Source organism: Ornithorhynchus anatinus, chromosome 4 (genome assembly GCF_004115215.2).
Source record: "Ornithorhynchus anatinus isolate Pmale09 chromosome 4, mOrnAna1.pri.v4, whole genome shotgun sequence".
NCBI lineage: Eukaryota > Metazoa > Chordata > Mammalia > Monotremata > Ornithorhynchidae > Ornithorhynchus > Ornithorhynchus anatinus.
The window spans coordinates 42,140,977-42,153,446 of NC_041731.1; positions in this window are offsets into that span (position 1 = coordinate 42,140,977).

Below are 12,470 nucleotides of genomic sequence, written 5' to 3' on the forward strand. Positions count from 1 at the left end.
TGATTATTCCACATCCTGGAGCAACCAATTGGCTAGAGAGTGTCTGGGCCTTCAGAAATGGCTCTGATACCATCTTGGGAAGCGGACTTCGACTGAGTCAGTCCAGGGCTTCCACCTATGGCCCTGCTTCTGACAAGCTAGGAATCCATTTGCCGACCCTTCAACTCCCATGGCCTGCTGCAGAGACGGGACAGCTCTGAACGATCCCCACGGTCAACTGAAAGTGACACCAAGCTGCCCTGGACACTGACCTTACTTTTGGAGTCCCTCATTCTAACCAGGCCCTTCCTGCACAGCTATAAACTTTAACAGTTTATATCTTCATGCTAAGAATTCCCAGCACACTAGAGTGTGTCTCAAATGCACAGCAAGATAAGTCATAGGTTTTTAGCAGACGGCAGACTGTTTTACATAAAAATCCCTTGCTTGCTTCTTAATGGTGCATACACAAATACTGAGCTTCTGTCCAACGTGTTAAATGAGGAAGTCTGCCCTATTCTAACCCATCTTTTTTGCCATTTTCTATGCAAAGAAAAGGGAGGTGCCACCTTTTCTCCTCACTCACCTCTGATTTCAAAGTGTTTGTGAGCTTCCCTTTTTAATGGTATTTAAGTGCTTACTACGAGCTCATCTCTAGACTCTGAACTCATTGTGGGGAGGGAATGTGTCAATGTTGTATTGTACTCTCCCAAGTGCTTAGTACAGTGCTTTGCACACAGTAAGTGCTCAATAAATACGACTGGAATGAATGCTGGGCACTGTCCTAAGCACTGGGATACATATAAGATGATCAGGTTGGACACAGGCCATGTCCCACAAGGGGCTCACATTCTTTAGCCCCATTTTACAGATGAGGTAACAGATAAAATGAATTGCCCAGGTCACAAAGCAGACAAAGTGGCAGAGGCAGGATTAGAACCCAGATCCTTCCTGACCCCCCAGGCCCGTGCTCTATCCACTAGACCCATGCTGTTTAAGCCCTGAAGTGATTTAGCCCACCAAAGGAAAGAAAATGGAAGACTGAGATAGGTCCAGAGATCAAAATGTCCAAAATCATACATCCAGCAGTCAGAGAACACACACAACAAGTCTTTGGTCCATTTCTGTCCTTGCAGGCCCCTGGTGCTGTAGGACACAGGAACTGAGAAGCAGAATGGCCTCCTGGAAAGAGCATGGACCTGGGGAGTCAGAGGACCTGGGTCATAATCCTGACTCCACCACTTATCTGCTGTGTGAGCTCTGGCAAGTCACTTAACCTCTCTGTGCCTCAGTTATTTCATCTATAAAATGGGAATTAAGACTGTGAGCCCCTATGTAGCACAGGGACTGTGTCCAACATGATGATCTTAATTATAATTGCTTAGAACATGCCTGGCACACAATAAGCAGTTACAACAGTGTCTGACACACAGTAAACACTTAAGTCCTCAACAGTCCATCCATCCCATTAGCCCCCACCATCAGTCTCCTCTGAGGAGAGGGCCGAGGAATCAAAAGAATCAATAATTCCAGCATCCTTTGCAGGAATAAAAGGGAAGATGCTCCTTCCAACCAGGTTTGGGGGTCCCACCTCCTTGCCTTGAGCAGAGAAGAATCCTTATCAGCCCAGTGTGGAGTCCATGCCTTACCCTGACCTGGGGGGGGGGGGGGTCTGTAGCCCTATCCCCTGAAATCACATGCAGCTCCTTTTCCCTGTCTGCTGAAGGGAAACGAGAACAAGCTATACCTGGTCCACTGTCTTTACCTCTGGCAGCAACTGAAGCTGGATGTCAATTTCAATTTTCCAGGAAACAAGATGATTAGAATTTGTTAGCAATGGCCTTTTATTAGAGGCTTAATTTACCCACGGTTCTCCCACGGAGCCATAATTAGCTATCAATATTTGTACTCCTGACACAAACTGTCTCCTTAATCGATGTATCATTAAGTTGGTGGCTGGATGGGCTTACATTCTAGCCTAAAACTTTCAAAAGCATGAAGGAATTAAATCTTCTTTGACCTTTCCCTAAAAGGTGAAGCAGATCTGTGACAGGGCCTGCAGAACCCAAGTCCTGAAAGGATGCAGCAGTCTGGAAATGTCCTGGCTCTCAACATTTTTAAAAAATCAGAAAAAGTTAAAAAAAAAAATTAAGGGGGGGGTGGGGTGTGGACAATTACCCTTTGACACCCTGTAGAGCTAAGCCTTGCCCCACCAGCAGACCAGAGAAACCAAATTTGTGAATACAAGCCTCCTTGTTCATTTCCCCACAGAACAGCATATCATGCCCGGGGCTTTGCAAGACTTAAAATCCAGGTTAAAGATCAAGGCAATATCAACAGAAACACAAAAGCCTTTCTAATTCAGAAGGTTAAAACAAAAAACACACAATTATCCTTAATACAGCACTCATTTACTGCTTTTATCTGTGATAGCTTTCCATTTATGGGTCACTGTTTCAACTCATTTAGAAGTAATTATTTCCCTTCTCTTCTGACAGCCTCTTCTTAGAGATAGCTGATCTGTCTGTCCCTTTCCAGATTCCTCGACCTGGCCTACATTTTGGCTTGGAGAATCTTCTCCTCTGCAGGAGTTGCGCTTTCTCTGTCCTGCTGCCATCTCAACTTAAAATCTTAGTGTATCTTTCCGCCCCTCATCTATTCCGCTTTCGCCCCCACTGGGTTACTGTGGTGTTTAGCTTGATGGTGTTTGGGACCACTCTTTAGAGTTTGAAAGGCACAGTTTAAAATAATGCAGGTTTGCCTAAACAACCCTTCTGGTCATTTTTTTCTCCCCTCAAAATATAAAATCCATGATCCTCCTCTGCAGTGTCTCCAGTGTCTTGGGGTGACCCACATACATGCTCATGCATCAAGCTCAAAGCTGCACTACAGCCTTGTGGCTTCAACTCTCAGAAATCCTGGGGATATTTCTGGCACCCTTCCAGACTCCGGCTGTGGCCGTGGGAGTGTGCAGAACTAGAACAACGTGATTATGTCTCCTGCCCATCAAACGCTAATGTATTTAACCTTGAAAAAAGTCATTCAGGAGCCCACACGGGCTCCACTTTTTGCACAACCCGAGCTCCTCCCAAACAGAATGCTTTTAGGGAATCATTTTCATTTTAATCCACTTGGGCTGCAGGCAAGTATTTCCCAAGTGGGGATCATAGGTTCTGGGGTGGGAAGAACTAGTCTGGGTTTTAGAGCCAGGCACCCCCATCAAATCCATTTGGTTTTGAATGGGCTCAGGTGCTCCCAATGCCTCTACCCCCATTTCCAGGCCAGACCTGGCTTGCAGTGCAGAGACGGGGGAGGGGGAGATGTCATAGGGCAGTCAAGGGACTCTTGCACCTGGCAATAAGTTTGCCCATCCCGATGGTCTCTGTGGGTAGTTGGGAACTAATAATTATTATTATTGTGTTATTTGTTAAGTGCTGTGTTCCAGCACTCAGGTGGATACAGGTGAATCGGGTTGGACATAGTCCTGACCCACATGGCACTTCAGGTCTTAATCCCCATTTTACAAGTGAGGTAAGAGGCACAGAGGAAGAGAAGTAACTTGCCCAAGGTCAACACAGCACACAAATGGCAGAGCCACTATTAATAATAATGTTGGTATTTGTTAAGCGCTTACTATGTGTAGAGCACTGTTCTAAGCACTGGGGGAGATACAAGGGTAATCAGGTTGTCCCACGTGGGGGCTGCACAGTCTTAATGCCCCATTTTAGCAGATGAGGTAACTGAGGCAACAGAGAAGTTAAGTGACTTGCCCACAGTCACACAGCTGACAAGTGGCAGAGCTGGGATTCGAACTCATGACCTCTTGACTCCAAAGCCTGTGCTCTTTCCACTAAGCAACGCTGCTTCTCTAGTAACGCTGCTTCTCTCACTATTAGAACCCAGGACCTTCTGACTCCCCAGGCCCATGCTCTATCACTATGCCATCCTGCCAGCAGCCCTTAGGCGGACCCACACTCATCACAAATTCACAGCAGTTAAGGGTCCCCTGAAGCATGGGCTGTGGCTCCACCAAATCTGACCGGATCCCAGCTGGGCTCAGACGCTGGGGTCCCGATAGGCTTGAGTGGGACAGGGATCATGCCACTGTGAGATTAGGTGAGCCACAAAAGAGCCTTGTCCTGGAGGAACTCTTGAATATCTTTGAAAGGATAAAAAATATTTTACAGATTACAATTTACAGATTGAAAATTAATCTATTTATGGCTAATCACACAAATGGTTCACTTCTACTGCCTCTGTGAGTACTAAAAACAGAGTCAATGTGAGAAGAGGGATGGGGGGCTTTGGGTTCTCAACTCCCTGCCATTTTAAAACAGTATCTTTGGCTCTGATTTTTTTTTCCACTGCTAGGAAGTATTGAATGAAAGCCTGGCCAAGATAATCCTATACATATATTATGTGTGTAATGTATTGTGTGTACATGTATTATGTGTGTGTATAATATATTAAGGATTCTATCCTAATCTAAGGATTAGGACAGTCTGTACACACTCATATATATATGTACACACATACATTCATATAATTTACATTTTTACACATATAATTATCTTATAATATTTATATAGTGGTATCTATACCATTTGTTAAGTGCTTACTATGTGCCAGGCACTACTCTAAGAACTGGGGTAGATACAAGCTAATCCGGTTGGACACAGTCTTATGTCCCACATGGAACACACAGTCTTAATCCCTATTTTACAGATGAGGTAACCGAGGAGCAGAGAAATGAAATGGCTTGCCCAAGGTCACACAGTAGACAAGCGAGAGCGGTGATTGAAACCCAGGTCCTTCTAACTCCCAGGCCTGTGATCTAGTCACTAGACCACGCTGCTTCTCTTTGGTATTCCCAAAGGCTAACCCGGCTGGCCACTGGCCAGGGGTACAGGGCTGGACATTTCCCGCCTAAAAGGGGACACTCCACATTTGTGCCTCCTTGCTTTTTCCCAGCTACAAATAGTCCTTGTTCCTGCCCTTTCCCGCTCCTCCTGACTTCCTTCAGTCTCATCAGTTCAAGCTCCCTGCTCCCAGCGTAACGACTCGATGCTCTAAATAGCTCCCAAAAATCCCTCTGCTTTTACTCATGAGACAAGTTCCTCTCCGTCCCTAGCTTCTTCATGTGATGATGCACACGAGGGCAACATCTGCCGGGATTTGGGGCTGTGGGTACGGCAAAGCTGGGACTCCTGGGCAGTAGGTCACAATTCGCTGGGAAAAAACTCTCTCCTCAGTACATAAGGAGGGGATTCATTCAAAAGTATTTATTGATGTGTTTGCTGTGTGACCTTGGGCAAGTCACTTCACTTTTCTGCGCTTCAGGTCCCTCATCTGTAAAATGGGGATTGAGACGGTGAGCCCTACGTGGGACAAGGACTGTGTCCAGCCCAATTTGCTTGTAATCACCCAGTGCTTAGAACAGTGCCTGACACACAGGAAGTGCTTCACAAATACCATAATTATTATTATAATCATCATCAATATGACCTGTGGAGGAGGCAAAAAGGAAGAAGGGAGGTGAGTGAGGATTGTGCAGAGGCTTGGGAGTGTCTGGTCCGTTAGAATAAAGGGATGGAACAGGTGGTGAGAATTTCCCTGGCATTCAGTTTTGCAACTACAAGCGTTACATTGATGTAATCTTACTACATTAAGATCGATTGCAATTGATGTTATTGAGTGCTGCCTGTCTGCAGTGCACTGCATTAAGCATTTGGGAGAGAACAACAGTGTTGGACACGTTCCCCGCCCTCAATGAGTTCACAGTAATAAATTTCATACACATATGTACACATGTGCTGTGTGGCTGAGGGAGGATGGAAAATACCAAATGCCCCAAAGGTCACAGATAATAATAACAAATAAAAATGTCAGTATTTGTTAAGCGCTTTCCATGTGCCGAGCACTGTTCTAAGCACTGGAGTCGATACAGGGTAATCAGGTTGTCCCATGTAAGGCTCACAGTCTTAATACTAGGTTTACAGATGAGGTAACTGAGGCACCGAGTAGTTAAGTGACTTGCCCAAAGTCACACAGCTGATAGGTGGCGGAACTGGATTTAGAACCCATGACCCCTGACTCCTAAGCCTGTGCTCTTTCCACTGAGCCCCACTGCCTCTCTGCACAGATCCAAGTGCACAGATGACACAGAAGGGAGAGAGAGTAGGGGAAAAGAAAGCTTAATTGGGAAAGGCCTCTTGGAGAAATTTCTCAGAAATTCCCATCCACTTCCTCCAAGTTTGGAGCTTTGGTTGATAAGCATGTGAAGACAGGGTACAGCTGCAGAGAGGAAAAGATGATCCAGAAGGGTTTTTCCCTAATCTGCTATTAAAGATCTGACTATGGGGAATACAATAATCTCTTCATTAATCCATCACATTTATTGAGCACTTACTGAACATTGTGCTAAGAGCATGGGAGAATACAATATAACAATATCACAGCTTGCGGACACATCCTTCAATCCAGCAGCTGTCGGCCTAAGGAAACCAAGCCCCTGTGAATCCTGTCATATTGTACTTTCCTAAGTGCTTAGTACAGTGCTCTGCCCACAGTAAGTGCTCAATAAATATCATGATTGATACAGGGGATGGCTGGAACTGAAAATATTGGGATTTTTCCACATTAGAAAGGCCAAGACTGGAAGCAGCACAGTCATTCATTCAATCGTAGTTACTGAGTGCTTACTGTGTGCAAAGCACTGTATTAAGTGCTTGGGACAGTACAATGACAAATGGAAAAGGGGCAAACCCAGAATTCTCGTTCACCACATCCCATCCCACCAAGATAGAGTCACCCAGTGAAGCATCTTCACACAGCAGGTGGAAAACATATGTAAATCTTTTTCTTGGGAGGTTGCAGCCTTAAATCTGAGGGTGGGTGGCAAAGAGGGTAACTAGTTCCCCAAGCAGCCTTTTCCAACTTTTGGATTAATGCCCAATATTGAATTGACAAGCAATGTTACCTCGTGGAAAGAGCACTGGTCTGGAGTCTAATTTCAGCTCCGTCATTTGTCTACTGTGTGACCTTGGAAAAGTCACTTTATTTCTCTGAGCCTAAGATGTCTCATTTGTAAAATGGGGATTAAGACTGTGAGCCCCACTTGGGATGAGGACTGTGCCCAACCTGATTAGCTTGTATCCACCCCAGCGTTTAGTACAGTGTCTAGCATATAGCACTTCATTATCATGGGAAAAATGCCCATCTCCCCTTCTAAACTGTAAATTCATTGTGGGCAGGGAACGGGTCTACCAACTCTGTTGCATTGTACTCTCCCAAGCACTCAGTACAGTGCTCTGCACACAATAAGTGCTCCATAAATACCATTAAGACAATCAGGTTGGGATGGACCACGGGTCTGACCTATAAAGGGACCGCTCATGGGCTAATGACAAGACGATAAAGGCAAGAGGACCTGCAACCCCTGCCAGTCTGGAATGCCAGCTAGAGACTGCAACAGCAAATTAGCCTGAGAGCATGGCTCTCCAACCAGGGCCCCAGAGGCCAAGGGGAGATGCCCCAGAGATGTTCAGCAATCTGTGCCCTCACGATCCACTATTCTGACCTTCTTAAAAAGTAGGTTCGGAGGTGCTCTGAAGAACCAGGGCCTTTCCCTGCCTCCCTGGGTGGGGGAAAACAGCCAGACGTGCATAGTCCGGAGAGCAGAAAAAAGTCCTTCCCTTCCTTCACCGTCAGGCACCCGCTAAGCCGGCCAGCCTGCCTGACACGGTGGTAACCTCACGTGGGTTGGGAATTATTTTGTCTCTGTTGATGGAAGTCTTTGTGGAGGCTAGACATTGCAGTTGAGGGGTCCTATGACTGATGTTAGGGTACTCAAACTGCATATGGAGAGTACTGGAAGAGAGGGAGAATGGGGGGCAGCAGGTGGTTCCTGGGAGTAATACATAGACTAACCAAGCACCATACAATAGTACATAGACCAGAGAAGGATGATAATAATAATAATGTTGGCATTTGTTAAGCATTTACTATGTGCAGAGCACTGTTCTAAGCGCTGGGGTAGATACAGGGCAATCAGGTTGTACAAGATGGGGCTCACATTTAATCCCCATTTGACAGATGAGGTAACAGGCACAGAAGTGAAGTGACTTGCCCACAGTCACAGAGCTGACAAGAAGCAGAGCTGGGATTCAAACCCATGACCTCTGACTCCCGAGCCCGGGCTCTTTCCACTGAGCCACGCTGCTTCTCTATGAGATCAGGAATGAGGGTGAGGGAGAAAACAGAGGATCCGGGGTAGGTGGAGGGTGGTGCGTGGCCAGGAGAAATGAGAGGGCTCAGGTGGGAAGGGAAGGAGAAGAGAGAAAGGACAATAAGACTACAACCAAGAAGAGATAAACCCATCAGCACCAGGAAAGCTATTGAGATTGGCAATATTGAAAGGATAGGGAAATATCTCCCAGACAATCAGTCCAAGGCGGCCATATTAGCAGATGACCACATCCCTTTTGCAAGAACTACACAGACTCCCAACCAGAGGACACCTCAAAATACACACAGATATCTCAGAAATGCGCCAGACCACCTAAACTCATGTCACAGGCGAGGATGCCCATCTTTAGGGCGAAACCGGGGAGGGGGCAAGGAGCACTGGAGGGCATACAAGGGCTCAGGGGATGATGGTCTTTGCTCTGAGGCGCAGAGTCTACTGGTCCTGGCACCAATGAAAAGGTGAGCCAGTAAACTACAACGCTGTGAATGTCTTGTTGCGCCATCTCCTTCTTGGACCGGTAATTATACCTGGGCAATGGGTGGGTCCTTTCCCCTTTTCGGAGGGTTCTCTTATAGGAACTTGCTGATGAGAGGAGGTAGCTGGCAACGAATCCATTAACCTGCTAGCTTGGTTGGGCTTCTCAGGTGGGAAGCCCAAAAGTTAATGTGGCCCAGTCAAATTCAGTGTCAAATACAGAGAAGCACAGGAGGATGCAGAGAGGAAAAAGAACCCCAGTGGGATTAATGAGGTGCTAGCAATAGGGTGGCCCACAATGCTGATGGGAACCTCCATGGCACCAGTGAAGCTCCTACACAAATCCCAAATTCAAAGACAAGCCAAGAAAGATAAATAAATAAATCAAGGGAGGAGAAATTGGCCATTCACTAGGAAAAAGGAACATTCTATAAAACGAAAATTGTAGTAAGAGGTCTAATTGCAAAACTTGCTTGCTAAAACCTTCCTAGAGAAGGAGGGTTAGCTTTAAAAAATACATTTGCTGCACAGCTTAACAAATTAATAATATACTGAGTTCCCACTATTTCTCTTAAACAGGTCAAAACCTTACAGGCTAACAAGAGATTTCTCATGTCCACTGCTGCCCGCCCAGTCATGCATTTTTCCATCCAAATCCCATTTATACCTGGAGACCTCTAGGTAGCACACTAATAAGAGAACATATTCAGTTATTCTTTTTGGATAGTCCATAAAGAGATTCAGGGCTCCCTTTCAAAAGTAACCCCAGGTGGGAACCACAAAGTACTGGGCACAGTTTCATCCCCAAACTGGTGGAACGACCTACATACAGGACATTAAGAATACGTCATCGGAAACAAATGGTATAACGTGATCTCAAAGAGCAGCAGCAAGAAGGGAGAAGTGGGGGATGTAGTATGGTCTAGTGGAAAGAGCCAGACCTGAGAGTCAGAGGATCTGGATTCTAATCCTGGCTCTGCAGTGTCCATGTCCCACATGGGGCTCCCAGCCTTAATCCCCATTTTATTATTAATAATAATAATATTTGTTAAGTGCTTACTATGTGCCAGGCACTGTACTAAGCATTGGGGTGAGTACAAGCAAATCAGGTTGGACACATTCCCTGTCCCATTTGGGACTCTCAGTCTCAATTCCAATCTTACAGAGGAGGTAATTGAGGCATACAGAAGTGAAGTGACTTGCCCACAGTCACACAACAGACAAGTGGCAGAGCTGGGATTGGAACCCATGTCCTCCCAACTCCAAGGCCCATGCTCTATCCACTAGGTCACGCTGCTTCTCTGGTTCAATCCTACCTCACTCCTACTTAGACTGTGAGCCCTATACGGGACAGGAACTGTGTCCAACCTGATTGTCTTTTCACTTCCCCAGTGGTTGGTACATAGCACTTGACAAATCGTACAAGTATTATCATTATTATTTTGAGGGAGGATGGATCTCCTGCCATAAGGACCAGCCTTACCTGCACTTTACAAATAACCCTTCCAAAAGCATTTTCAGTCTTCAGCTAAATCTGACCTGATTATTTTATGGTGCAGTGGGGGTGGGGAGGAATCCCTAGGGCTGCAATTACTTCTGAAATAGACATGACTTAGCCAATCCAAAGAAAGTTCACTGGAGCCAGAGTCTCTGGGTTGGTTTTCCTGATGCAAGTACTGAAGAATCATCTGATAAAGGCTGACCATCTGGCCAAAATATTGGCATTAACAAGGGGCAGATTTTTCAATTATCATATTGCACTGGGAGCTAGTTAACAAACCTGTGGAAAGGAGAGAAACTGTTTCAATGCAGTCAACACGTAGCCTGCAAAAAGCATCTCAATGCATCTTTTCGCCAGGAATGGTCATCGAGTAGCTCTGATAGCAAGAGTAGTCAATCCCTTATCTACTCGAACTCAGGGAGGAAGGTATCAGCCTCCTTGCTGATCTCTCTGCCTCCTGTCTCTCCCCACTCCAGTCCATACTTCACTCTGCTGCCCAGATCGTTTTTCTACAAAAGTCTTCAGTCCATGTTTCCTCTCTCCTCAAGAACTTCTAGTGGTCACCCCACCACCCCTGCAACAAACAGAATTGCCTCAGCATCAGCTTTAAAGCATTCAATCTCCTTGTTCCCTCTTATCTCACCTCTCCCCTACTACAACCCAGCCCTCACACTTTGCTCCTCTAACGCTGACCTTCTCACTGTACCTCGATCTCATCTATCTCACCGCCAACCCCTTAGCATTCTGCCTGGAATGCCCTCCCTCCTCAAATCTGACAGACAATCCCTCTCCCCTCCTGCAAAGTCGCCTTAAAAGATATCTCGTCCAAGAGGCATTCCTTGACTATGCCCTCCTTTCCTCTTCTCCCTCTCCCTTCTGTGTCGCCTTGACTTGCTCCCTTGATTCATTCCCTCCTCCCAGCCCCACAGCACTTATGTACATACCTGTCTAGACTGTAAGCTCGTTGTGGACAGGGAATGTCTGGTTTTTTGTTATACTCTCCCAGACTCTCTTATTACAGGGCTCTGCACACAGTAAGCACTCAATAAATATGGTTGAATGAATGAAATGAACAAACCCACAATGAGCATCACTATGGTAAATCTATTCTCCACGGCTCTGAATGGTTTAGCATGTGACACAAAATAATAATAATAATAAAAAAAGATATCTGATAAGCACTTACTTTGTGTTAAGCACTGTACTTCGGTAATTAGGTCCCACATGGGGCTCAGTCTAATCCTCTGGAAACTAAATGATTTTTCATTCTTTCAGAAAATCCACCGTGGTGAGAGTAAAAATTGACAGTAAAAAAAGATGAGTCTAAGCATCATCTGTCACACAGCACATATACACACGAACGCGGCAACTAATTTTGCTTTTCCTCCACCTCCTCCTCACCTTTAGCTTTATATCTCCACATTTTTTGACTAATATAAATACCTTTTGTCCAAGACCCAAAGGAAGAAAAGGCAGCTCTTTAAATACCCCGGGGTTTCCTCCTACAATCTCTCTCCAGAAGAACTACTGCTCAGCGGACAAGACTGCCTTCCACCGCGAAGCCAGCAACATCTGGCCCAACTGGCCCTTCCGTAGGCCTATTCATCCCAACTGGCAAAGTTCCCTTTTATGGTCAAAATGGGATTTGGAATGAAGGGGGCATGGGGCTCGCTGCGCTCTGCTGAGTTTCCGCTTAGCTTGATAAACATTTATGCAATATTCCCCAAGGAGCCACGAAGTCAAAACTTAAGTTACAGATAGCTCCTGGTGCCAGAAAGTGCCCAGTGCCCTGCTGGTGCTTAAAATAGCTTAGCCATCTTTTTCCCCCACATGTGCTGAGTTCAGAGAGAACCGAGGGCTGTTTAACTGGAGGATGCCTTGAAGGCACTGCTAGCAGATCGCATCCCAAAATAAATTCTCTCCTAACGGCTTTCCTTACTCAGGAGTCAGGACTGAAAGATTCTTATTTGCAGAGGAAGGTGGAGGGAAAGGACTCAAAATAGGTCCAGCAATGGATTCTATTCTGAAAGCTTCCCTGGTGGACGGAAGCAGAAAGAGTTGTCTCTGCTCAAAAAGTCTGGAATGTCACCTGGTGAAAAGAGCAAGAGCCTGGGAGACAGAGGACCCAGGTTTTAATCCCAGCTCTGTCATTTGTCTGCTGTGTGACCTTGAGCAAGTCACTTCACTTTTGGTGTCACTAGTTTGGAAATTAATGACTTGGGAACTTACTTCTTCATCCTTGACCTTTCCAGAAGCAAAGAACATTTC